This window comes from Equus caballus, chromosome 1 (assembly GCF_041296265.1).
Source record: "Equus caballus isolate H_3958 breed thoroughbred chromosome 1, TB-T2T, whole genome shotgun sequence".
Classification (NCBI taxonomy): domain Eukaryota; kingdom Metazoa; phylum Chordata; class Mammalia; order Perissodactyla; family Equidae; genus Equus; species Equus caballus.
Genome location: NC_091684.1, coordinates 12,201,824 through 12,213,853, shown reverse-complemented (window position 1 = coordinate 12,213,853; position 12,030 = coordinate 12,201,824).

Sequence of the window (12,030 nt, the reverse complement as noted above, 5' to 3'; positions counted from 1 at the left end):
AAGTAACATAAACACCTAACAAAATGAGAATGAATAAGGAAATTACAGCATATCCTTTCCAATAGAATACTTCACAGCTATTAAAATAATCTCAGAGACCATCTCAGACTATAACACAACACTCACAATACGTAATTAAGCAAAAAACATAACAAAGAACTTTTTTTCCTAAAAAATGTGTGTGGCTATGTGTAAATACACACACATGCATGTATAACTAAATATATACTCTGCTTTGCCAAAAGAAGTCATGTTAGAACAGCAGGATTATGGGCGATTCTTATTCTCTATAATTTTCTGTAATTTCCCTATTCCTATATTGCATATGCATTCCTTCTAGGATTAGAAGAAAAGTCAATAGATGTGTGTGAACCAACAGACACATGGCCCCTGCGGTACCCATCACTCCCCTCCACATTCAGAGCTCTATTGGTGGTCTGCAAGCTTCTCCTCCACAGCAGTCCATTCCTTAAATCTACAGTGATCAATCCCTCATTCTCCAGTAGCCATTTTCCCAGTAAAATACAGGCTCAAATCATCCTCGTGAAATAAGACTGTGGCTTCCCCCAGCCATTACCCTTCACTATGGCTTCTCAACCGCAGCCGCTCCCCTCCTCCAGGTCTCCTTGTGAATGTTCACCTGACATTCCAGCCCCGCCCCCTCCCCCCGCCACCCCCATTTCCAGATCCCCCTGCCCGAGGTATCTCTACCTTCTTTGAACTCTGGTTGCCTTTTCTATGGCAACTATCAATGTGATGCTTCCCTAACACTACTTTTGGGTGGAAGAAGTTCAGTTTTATGTCCTTATTAGATTGTAAGTTCTGTAAAGTCAGGGTGAAATCTTTTCTTGATGAGTGCCTTAGAAAACCCGATCCAGTACATGGTACACAGCAAACCTTTTCACTACATGCTTGTCCAATGGGCAAATGGAAAGTTCTTCACAGCCAATTTTGTGTACCTTTAAAAATCATTTGGGAAGGAAGTTTGACAGAGAAAATTTTTCTTTTATCCCATCATAGAGTAGACAACAGAGACTCGGGGTCAGACTGCTGCTTCACTCTTAATTTCCCAGTGATTTCTTCTCCCTGGGTGATCTGGCCAAGCTCCCAGTGGATCCGGCCAAAATGGTGGGAGAGATATACGTGGGGCTGCGTTTTATTTCTAGTTTCTTACTTGTAGTCTCTTTGATAATGGTCTCAATGAAGACCTCTGTTTGAAAAGTGTAAGAACGACATTTGGCCCTAGGATTTGAACAAGAGGAAATATTTTTTTTCTGAAATCCTTGTTTTTCAGAATAACTAAAGGGATATTTATAGAGATTTATTGACATGACAGAGATTTATTGACATGAGGAAGTATATCAAAACAAAACTGCAATAGGTATGTCGCAAATCTTCCCAGAACATCAACTCCAACTTGAGTCTTGTTCTTTGGGGGGCTATTCCTGTAGCCTCAACAGTAGACCTAAGCTTGCAGAAACAGTAAGACAGAAGTGTCCCACCCACGCACTCTGCAAAGTGATTGATATCAGCAGTAGGTTTAGAATTCCTGTTTGGGTTCAGTAGAGAGAGGGATATTTTTGTTAAATTGCCTTAAGGATATTTTATTTTCCAAAGTTGAATCAGAACCTTCACAGGAACGGAAAGGAGGTGGCATCCTTTCCCTTATGGAGGGTGGGAAACAGGGCTCTCTCCTTGAGACAGGCTCCTTGCTTCCAACCAACCTCCTGTTATCCTGGCCCAGCTCTCTCGGGCCTCCCACTCCTTCTCTGTGTCTCTCCCTCTGCAGCGAGCCAACACCTTCAACATGTCAAGCTCTTCCCGACATCATGGCCTCTGCACAGGCCCTTCCCTCAGCCTAGAAAGTTCTTCCCTCTCTCTCTTCCCTGGCCAACTACACTTTCAGGTCTCAACTTAAATGTTACCTCCTGGGAGGGATCTCCCTAAGTGCCCCCCAACCTTGACAATATAAATAAGCTTCCCTAGTTTCGCTCCCTTGGAGCATCCTGTCCTTCATCGGAATAGCAGTTATCACAGTTTGTAATTGTGTGTGGGAGTGTTTGTTTATTTGAAGTCTGTCACCCTCACTAGAATGGGAAGTTTGTGAAAGTGGGAGTCTTCCTGTTTTGCTCATCCCAGGGGCTGGCAATTAAAAGATGCTCAGTAAATATTTGCAGCATGAAAGAATCAATGACAACCTCCCAAACCTGGACTCAGACACTCTGACTGCTCTTCCCTTCCACCTGTGCTCTCATTCTGTCCAACAGGTAGCATCTGACTATTTCAATTTCCTAACCTGCACATTTAAAAGGAGGGCAAACTCTATCCACCTTCTCCGGGCATTGAAGGACCTTGGGCATGTTTACTGGGAAACTCTGAGATGTGCAGCAGGGCTCAGTTATTATTAATATGCTCTCCAAATTTCCAAAAGAAAAATATGGTCACACAGCTATGATGTCATACACATGTGTATGTTGGAACAGAACCACTCTCCCTGGTGTCTGTTTATTTCCTGAATTTTATGGTTCTTTTGGAAACTCAAAGGAGTGGTGAATCGAAGGTGGAAATGGCTTCTCCACTGGAATCCACTAGAGGAAACCTGTGTGACTGAGCCATGAGGAAAGAGACGAGTCAATGCCCTCATTGTGACTATAAATTCAAGATGGCTGCCATGGGGAAGGCCAGACTGAAGCTATTAGGTTAGAAGCTGGTTTTAAAATGCTGTGTTTTTAACGGATGATTGTGTTTGTAGCCCCCTATGATTCACTAGCTCTCCAGTGAATAATTCCTTTACCACTGCTGCTGACAGTTCAATATTCCCTCTGATAATGTTCTCAGGTGTCAACAGATAGAGCACTGAAGCTTTGATCACGATGCACGGATTGTCATCAGTCGCCACACTTTGGAGATGTTCCCCCTGGAAGCCCATCAACAAATTGGAACATTTACAGAGTTGAGTTTTTCAAATGTGGTCAGACTCTAAGGCCCTTGCCTAAAAATGGGCCTAAACGGCTTTCACTGAATAATGCCAGATTCCTGACAAAAAAAAAATACCACCCCCAACTCGTTTGCCTCTCTCCTTCCCTAATCTGTACCCCCACCCTTCCAAAAAAAAAAGAAAGAAATGCTTGCAGCATTGCCAAAGTCTTTTAAGAATCATTCCAAGGAGGCTCGGACAACTCTGGCTCTCTAAAAGGATACCATTGTAAAGGCGAGCTCTCATATTTCAATGACATACGTGTATGTCTCATAGAAACCAAGGTTTATGTGTCTCAGGATTTCTCCTTAGTTAACCACAATTGCAGGGAAATGGCACCACATTCATAGAGTTAAATGTGGTAGCAATTACTTTGCTGGCAAAGGAGAAGGAGGGTCTTGATGGCCTAAGTCCTACGAGTCAGGATTAAATAAACGTGTCTTTTATAGTTACACTGATAACTTGGAACATTCCGTCTATGCTGACTGTTTGATGCTGCAACGGCTACAAGAACCAGCATTTCTCATAGGCGAGCCCATTCTGACCTGGCCAGAAGGCATGTGGGACAACCCCAGAATAAAAATTAGTTTAAAGAAAAAAATAATACGTACATATGTGGGCACACAAACACATGTACACTGAGAACACTACTCCAAAATAATCTTGAACTTGTAGATTATTAAATACTTTTAGGTATCAGGAAATAACTTGAAAATTGCTTTCCTGTATCATATTTACTAAAATGGTGCTATCGCATACTTGAGGGAAGGAAAGATATGGGTCGGGTAACCTGAGCGTTGTTTAATGGTCACTGATTTTCCTAATGGCCAACCAGTCTCTTTTGGATTTCATTAGAACACAAGAATGTGATAAGATTCCTGTGAGCATGATAAAACTCGAGGGCCATTTTCAAATGCAATATGGTTTATGTTTAAAGTCCCAGTTTCATTTGGAACAGAAAATGATTCCCTTTTTATATCTTTTCTCCAGAGACTAAAATACCCATATACAAATAATTTAGACAAAGAGCTTCACAAGTCAACAAAATATAAACAGAAATGTAGATTCCATCACTTCTGCCACTAAAACGTATCAACTCGTGGGCTGGAAGAGCGAGCCTCTACGTAATAGGACACAATGAAAGAGCGAGTCAGGGAGAAAGCATTTTTCCAACATGAGCAATGGTAGAGAAGTCAGAAGTTTTCTTCTAATTGAGAATGGCAGAGAAACTGAATTCAGAAATCTAATAATCCCACAAATTCACCAGTGTATTTAATAGCTTTGGCCAGCCGGCCCAATGTTAAAAAGTAATCCCTAAGAAGAATGCCCCAAAGAAAATAGATGAGATGGCTACACAGGAAATGAGAAGTGTTGTATAGAGCAGAACAATTTCTTAGAGGAAAAAAATGTCCTAAAAGAGAAGGGATTTTTAGATAGGTAGTGGGCAGGTAGGTAGATGGATGGCTGGGTGAATGGATGGATGGATGGATGATTGATTGATTGATAGATAATCTGTTTACCTATCTAGATAGATAGATATAGATAAAGCCAAAGATAAAAATGTAAGCTTGATTCATGTCCATTTTATCTCAGATTCAGAGGTAGAAAAGTGTTTGTTATCTGTAGGTTGACTGGCTCTGCTTTCAAAGAACTATTTTCTACAAGTCCCTTTTGAGATCAAGTGGCCATGACTGACTTTAACATTTATACGGCTCAGAACAAGAATTAAATGGACGCCATATACCATGAGTCTAAATATTAAAAGTTACAGATCACGGTCACAAACTGTTAAATAAAATTAATTCTGTCCTCCTATCTTGACAAATTTACCTTCCTAATGACTTAGAAGGCCAGGTTCCAATCTAAAATTCTCAGAGTTTCTTGCCAGAATGTTGAGGAAGAGCCAGACCCAGACCTGCAGCTGGCCAGCCCTCTTTTTTTCTCACGCCCTCACCACTGCACACCATGGGAGTCCTCGCAGGCACACACATCCAAGATCTACCCTCATCCTTGAGAACAGTGGTCCCTTTGCTACTCACAAACCTGAGTTTGTTACCAGCAGCATAGTTCACCTTCAGGAGGTCAAGCCCAGGGATGATGCCACCAGGTTCTGGAAGCAGATTTGGGTACCTTTGGGCAAAGAATTCCAGGTATCTGGATAGTTGGGGGAAATCAGGCAGTACAGGCTGCAGTCCTCTTGGCCCTGCATATTCTCAGCCTATAGAAAGAGATATGACTAGAAAAAGGCCAGAGTAGTGCTCACTAAAGCACGGGGCCTGGTACAAGGCATCTCCTGCCTGAATGTAAAACCAATACCTCAAGCAGCCATATTCCTAATTAGCCAGTGTAGACTTTAGAAACAGGAAAATGAGTGAAGATGAAAGAAGGTAGACTTTATATGAGTTATCTTTTGCTATATAACAACTTATCCCCAAATTTTGCGAGTTAAAACAATAGACACTTATTAGATCAGACTTGTCTGGGTCAGGGATCCGGGAGGAGCAGAGCTGGGTGGTTCTGGTGAAGGACTCTCATGAGGCTTCAGTCAAGCTGTTCGCTAGAGAGGCAGTCTCATCTGAAGGCTCGATCAGGGAGGAGGTGGAATCTGCCTCCAGGCTCACTAATATCATCGTTAGGAGGCCTCAGTTCCTCACAAGCTTTTGGCTGGAAACCTCCATTCCTCACCATGTGGGCCACTCCATAGACTGCATGCGTGTTCTCATGACATGGCAGCTGTCTCCCCTAGAGCAAGTGATCCAGGAGAGTGAGAGCACACCCAAGATGGGACTTTGGTCTTTTTATAACCTAATCTCAGAAGTGGCATATCATCACTTCTGCCATTTACTGTTGGTCGTGCAGACCAACTGTGGCACGGTGTGAGGGGGACCACCCACAGAGGGGAAAAGCAGGAAGCAGGTACAGTGGAGGCGACTGATCCACTCTCATGAAATGAGCATTTGGGCTACCAGCCTTGGCCCAGAGAAGCTCCTCAATAAATTATTTTGGAAGAAAGGAAGGGAGAGACGGAATCAGGAAGGGACAAGGATAATTGAGGAATCATGGAGCTCCCTTAGTCTAACTCCATTTCCCACACCCTAAAAGTTGCCTGAACGATCCAGTGGGCCTTTTCCCCACTTCTCTGCAAGAAATCAGTCTAAGGGCTTAGACTCGGAGGTGGAATGCCTTTTCCTAACTACCCCCACATCCTTCAAACCACTGCTCATCCCTCAGCTCCAGCTCAAGTGTCCCACACCCCTGTCTGTGAACAATTTCCTGGCTCCCCAAATCCCAGTTGGTCTCTGCCCTCCCGGTTACCATACCCCTCTGAGGCACTGTTCATATTCTATTCTAATTGTTAGGTTTGTGGGTGGGGAGGCTGCTTCTTTATCAAATATCCAGCTCCAAAGCTCAGCTCTTGAGTGACAGTGGAGCACTTTCCAAATAAATGGGGATATTACCACAAATACCGTGAAGCCTTCTCCACATGGGAACCTCTGTCCACCTCCCGCCCCCTCCCCCACATCCACAAGCTCTCCAGTCCCCGTTTTGTGCAGGCCAGTCCTGCAGGGCACCCTCCCACTGCTCCCTCCCTGAGCACAGGCTCCCTGAGCCCCATCAGGGCTGCACATAATCTCCTAATCACTTGAGAGATTGCTGCTGAGGTACACCCAGCATCCCCCTGCCCCAGGGCCATGAAGGAGGTTTTCGCAGAAAGAGGAAGCATTGACTATTTCTTTTCCTCCAATTCTCTTCTACCTAGGCTTGAAACCCTCTTCCCTAAATCCTACTAGAGTACAACTTTAAACTTTTCTGGGAGTCACACAGAAAATGGTACCATGTTTGTCTGTGTTAAAAACCCCTTCTGCGTAACTAAGTACTCCAGCAACATCACAAAATCTTGGATTAATGTCTGGAAGTCATTTTAGGACATTTCTCTTCACTAGAGCCTTTAAAAATATAGTCACTTAAAAGCTTTTTTTTCCTCTTAAAAGGATAATCTTATTTCTCCCCGAGTAAGGCAGCCGATTGTAACAATGTAAGCGATCCCTCATACAGGAAAAAATGGTGAGACATTTATTGATTCTCTACTTATTCTCTATTTCATTATGTTCGTAAAATCTGTTATAATTTTTAATAAAATCTCAGACAACTTATGAGCACAACTGACTCCTTAGCAGTTAGTAAATCATTTCTTATTTCTAAGGGTTGCTCAATGTAATCGTCAGTTCGCTGGAAGCATAACCGTTTCAAGTTGTAGTTAAGATAAAGTACAACTGCGGCTGTCTCTCTCGTCCCAGCCGATGGGCAATAGAATGCAGACCTCCTCTTTCTAAGAGCTGGGTCACATCTGATTCAGGTCGCTGATGATCCACATGGCCCATGTTCATTACCATGCAATAGCTACTTGGTCTGTGTCAGGACTCTCTAGAGTCCAGCCTGAGGCCTGACACCCATGTCTGCTGCGGATCTCTGAAGCCCCGCCCTTGGACCTTCTCACTGGCTACCACGGTGTCAAATGCACAGAAAGTCAAGCGCCAAATGTCCGACTTAAGATAAGAGCCTCAGACGTCAGGATGAATGGAACCTTGGGTGGAACCGCCTCTGATAGCAGACAGGAGGCATGAAACCATTTGTCCCAGGGAGAGTAGCCAGGAGGGTCTGTCCTGGGGGAGGGCTGTGAAGTCTGGGGGTTGGGAGAGCAGATTCAGTCAGACAGCCTGGGCTGGAGCACCACTTCTGCCACAAACCAGCACTCTAACTCTTCTGTGCCTCAGTTTCCTCATTCAAAAAATGAAGACAATAATACCTACCATCTAGGATGGCTGTGAAGATTAAATGAGTGTATATTTGTGACACCTTTAGCGTACAGCCCAGCACCTTGGAAGTGCTACAGGTGTTTGTTAAGTGAATGAATGAATAAAGAAAAGATCCTTTTAAATATAATAGTGATTTTCAACTTTTCTTTGCTAAAGGCAAAGAATTATTTCTTTCAATGAAATCTTACACAGAAACCATATATGTGTACCTGATACACACTATACACACACATATATATAACGAAGATCTTTCCAATTATTAAAATCAGCTGTACTATATACATTTGTACAGTATTATCTGAGATTTCACTCTACTTTGCCAGATGAAGGCAAAGCTCCTCCAGTTATGGCATGGGCTCAGGGCAGCCTCCGGGCTGCGGGCTCTGTGGAAGCCCCCAACCACTATCTGCCAAGCCCAAAAGTGCTGAGGACACAGGGCTGACCCCAGCAGTCAGGAGCGGTACATGGGCTCTGAACTGACCAGGCAGGAACGTTCTGGAAGGAATTACCACTTTTCCTGATGCCCTTGATTGCCTCTGGAGTTCCCACAGACCCCACTGAAGGAGGCAGCTTCTGTCCTGGAGCCTACGAGCCAATATGGCTGCTGGAAAGAGTGACAGGAGCATTTATCCCACTTCTAAAAACTCACCATCAAGGTCACAACTGATCACAGAGGGCGTCTGGGTGCAGCTTGAATCAGCCTGTCACCCTCGGTAACAGGACCGTCTCAGAGTCAGGTGGTCAGTCCCCATGTAGGGTGTCTGAGGAATTTCCCGGCAGGCTTAAAAAAACAGGTCTGGAGGGTTGTGAGGGGACCTTTGATCTCAGAGGTGGTCAACACAGCACCTTGAGGAAGCCATATAATCCTCCTATGTCATTCTTTCTTGAACATAAATAGAGAAAAAAATCAAATTGAAATTTTTGAATTCAAAAAGAAAAAAACAAGGAATCTTCACTACTGGTTTTGCTCATTTGTTTTGCAACATGGCAAAATATCATGACTTTAGATCCTGCTTACCAAGAATCCAGGATAATTTAGACAGAAATGTGACTGAAATGGACCTGAGCATCGCTGCCTGGGAAGGGACTACGCTAACAGATGCAAGAATTGCTTCTAGGTCCACAACTCACACCACCGCTGGGGCTTTCATTGATTTCATTGGTGGGGCTTTATGGATTGTGGGGATCTGTAGTGCAGACCACCCAATACGAAAATAAACTCAACCACTAATTCTTTCAGCATGCAGCCAAACTGAATGACACCAAAAGTTACAGTGGGCAGACCACCCTTCACCACTGCAGATGCAGTGTGTATGCTGAGTCACACAGAGGTGGACGTGCTGCCTCTCCAGACCCACAAAGGCTGTGGACAAAGGCCGCTCCTCAGAGGCAGCCGAAGCAGCTGGTCCAGGGTGAGCCCTTGTCTTCTCAGTTAAGATCATCCTTCCTCTTAAGAGGTGACAATACATTTACTCAACACCTATTTGGAAGATCATGCAACATTCATTCAATAAACATCTTCTGAGCACCTAAGAAGTCCAGAGTGAAGACGAAGAAGAAGAAAAAGATGAGTTTCCTACTTTAAGTACCCAATTGTAGGGAACGCCAGACAAATCAAGAAGCCTGTAAGTGCTAGAATGTGAGGTGCAAACTGTCTCAAAGAAACACACAAGGAGGGAAGCAATGCATGACCCCTTCTCAGAGAAAGTGATATCTGAAAACTGGGCTTCGAGGGGCGGGAAGAAATTCATTTGGAATTCAAGAATTCTAAGTAGTTAAGAGAGAACGTTCTAGACAGAGGAAACAGAGTACACACTCCTCATAGCACACAGTAGGTGCTGAAAACATGCGTGTTGAATAAATGTGAAAAGGCACATTCTCCTCTTGTCACCAAGGGAAGCAAGCAGTGTTCTAACACTTAGAAAAGCCAGAACATTCACTGAAAATGATAAATCAATATCTGAAAGACTGTGACTCATTTAAACTTTATCAGAAAAGCTTTTGAAAGTGCTATACACCATGAGTAACAGCCTAATTTAGATTCTACTTTATCATTGTTTCATTATATATTTGAATTGAATCCATATCCGTGAAAGCATGTCTTTAGACCCCAGAAAACATCTCGTAACTGTCATATCGGCCAAATTTAGATAAGGCCCACATGATAAAACACCGTATCTTTAGATTTCCAATAGACATTTCTTTCAAATAAACTTGATTAGGGGAGTTGGAAGATGAATTTTTTTTTAAGCATCAAGGAAAAGTCATTGTATCAGGAATAATATTAGAACATTCCAGGTAGGAATCAAAGTACAAAGTAATTCTTTGCTCCACACCAAAAGAATAAAGACTAAGTTCACCTAGCAGAATGATTATAAAAAAATAACTCACTGGACAAGGTCTACTCACCTTAAAGGCCAGTGCCTTCCCCCGGCTCATGTGCACCCATGAGTCAGCCCTTTGACAAACATGGCAACTGTGCTCTCCACGGGTCTCCTTGAAAACACTCATGGCAAGTCCCATGAGGACTGGGAAACACACAGCATTATAACTGGTGCTCAGAATTTTATTTGGGAAAAGAGAGAGAATATTTCAACTGATCATTGTGCGGAAGAGTATTCCTAACGCAGAGAGAGCAGAGCCCTCCCTAAGCACAGAAGGAGAACCAGCCCCGCGTTCTTTGCCCCAAATTTGAAATGAACCCAAACGAGAAATTCTGAGATTCAGAAAGTATCACTTCACTCTTTTTCTATTATTCTTGAGTTCTGCACATCACTGTTTCCCTGTTCCGGCCAATCCCTGCCAAAACACACAGGGAAGCCTGTTCTCACGGCGTGCTCGGACCAGGAGCAGGAAGTTCCAGAAAGCCTTCTTGTGAAATCAAAGCTCCCTTTGCAAACCCAAGAGATTTAGATAAAGGTCATGTGATGTCCTCGAGTTTTAGGTGCTTCTCGGAAACCCAGTTTTACACACAGGAGACTTCTCTGAAGCTGTCAGTCCCATCCGCAGAGGCCTTCTCTGGGCTCCGTCCTGAATTCTCTCAGCAGGATCAAGAGGATTTTCATAAGGTCCTAAACCGACAGCACAACGTGGACTCGCTAGAACCCAACTAACACGAATCCTCAGTTTAGAAAACATCTGCCTGCATGCTGCTTTTATTTCAAAAGGGGGAGGTGAGAGTGACAAACAGCATCAGGTCATAAGAAAAACTGCATACTTTTGAGCCCTTAGCCGATGCCCAATGTGGACGCAGCATGGACAAGGCCACACATGTATTTAATCTTCACATGTCCCTCTGAGGCTGGTAGGACTATTATTGCCATTGTACAAGCGAGGAAACTGAAGCTTAAAGAGGTTACAAATAACTCGCCAAAGATCCATCATTAGTAAGTGGAGCCACCAGGATTCAAAGCTGTTTATCCAGAGTGTCAACTTAGCTCCACATTAGAGGGGGAGCAAGGTTTTACTTAAAAAATCAGCTTCGAAGGCTGTGCAGTCTGCGTCCTACGCTGTCCACATGGATGCCACTGCAACAGGAACTGAAGCCCATGAGGTTATAGGCGGGCCGCGATTTTTTATTTCATTATGTTCATTACACTGTGCCATCAGGAAAGAGATTCAACAATCATAAAACAATTTTCCAATAAGAATTAAAGTTTTGAAGGCTTCCTGGTTGACCCTCAGAAGGTAGACTTCCGAGAGCCCTCATGCCCCAAGCCCTCCCACTCGTGGGGACCTTCAAGGTCATAGTTTCCCACTGCGTTGGGCATTTCCATGTGACTAAATTTCACACACCAGCTAACAAGAGTCATCTGACCTCTGGCACCAAACGAGGACTTTTTTCCCTCACCATTAGCACTCCAGCCGAGGCACCTGAAATGTAATTACCCAGAGTGTAAACACGTAAAGAGGATTTTCAGTTTTATTGGACCTGAAATGTAAGGCCCAGGTTGCTCAGGGCATTGAGTTTTTCCCTCTGATCCAGGGTGTGATATCCTGGTGTCATTTTGAGGAGCAGGGCTGGGGAGTCAGGGAAATCTGGCCCCACATCCCAGCCAACAGCGTGAATCTCTTCCCAGCAGAATCCTAAAATGGGGACAGAGGACTGAGAGGCAAAAACCATGGAGCAGATATTTTGGGGTCAGGAAAAGATTTGGGAGAGGAAAAACCTCTGTCCTCACTTCCCAACTGTTCCCACCATAAAACTGATGGCGCAAGATGGGCCGCGGCTGATCG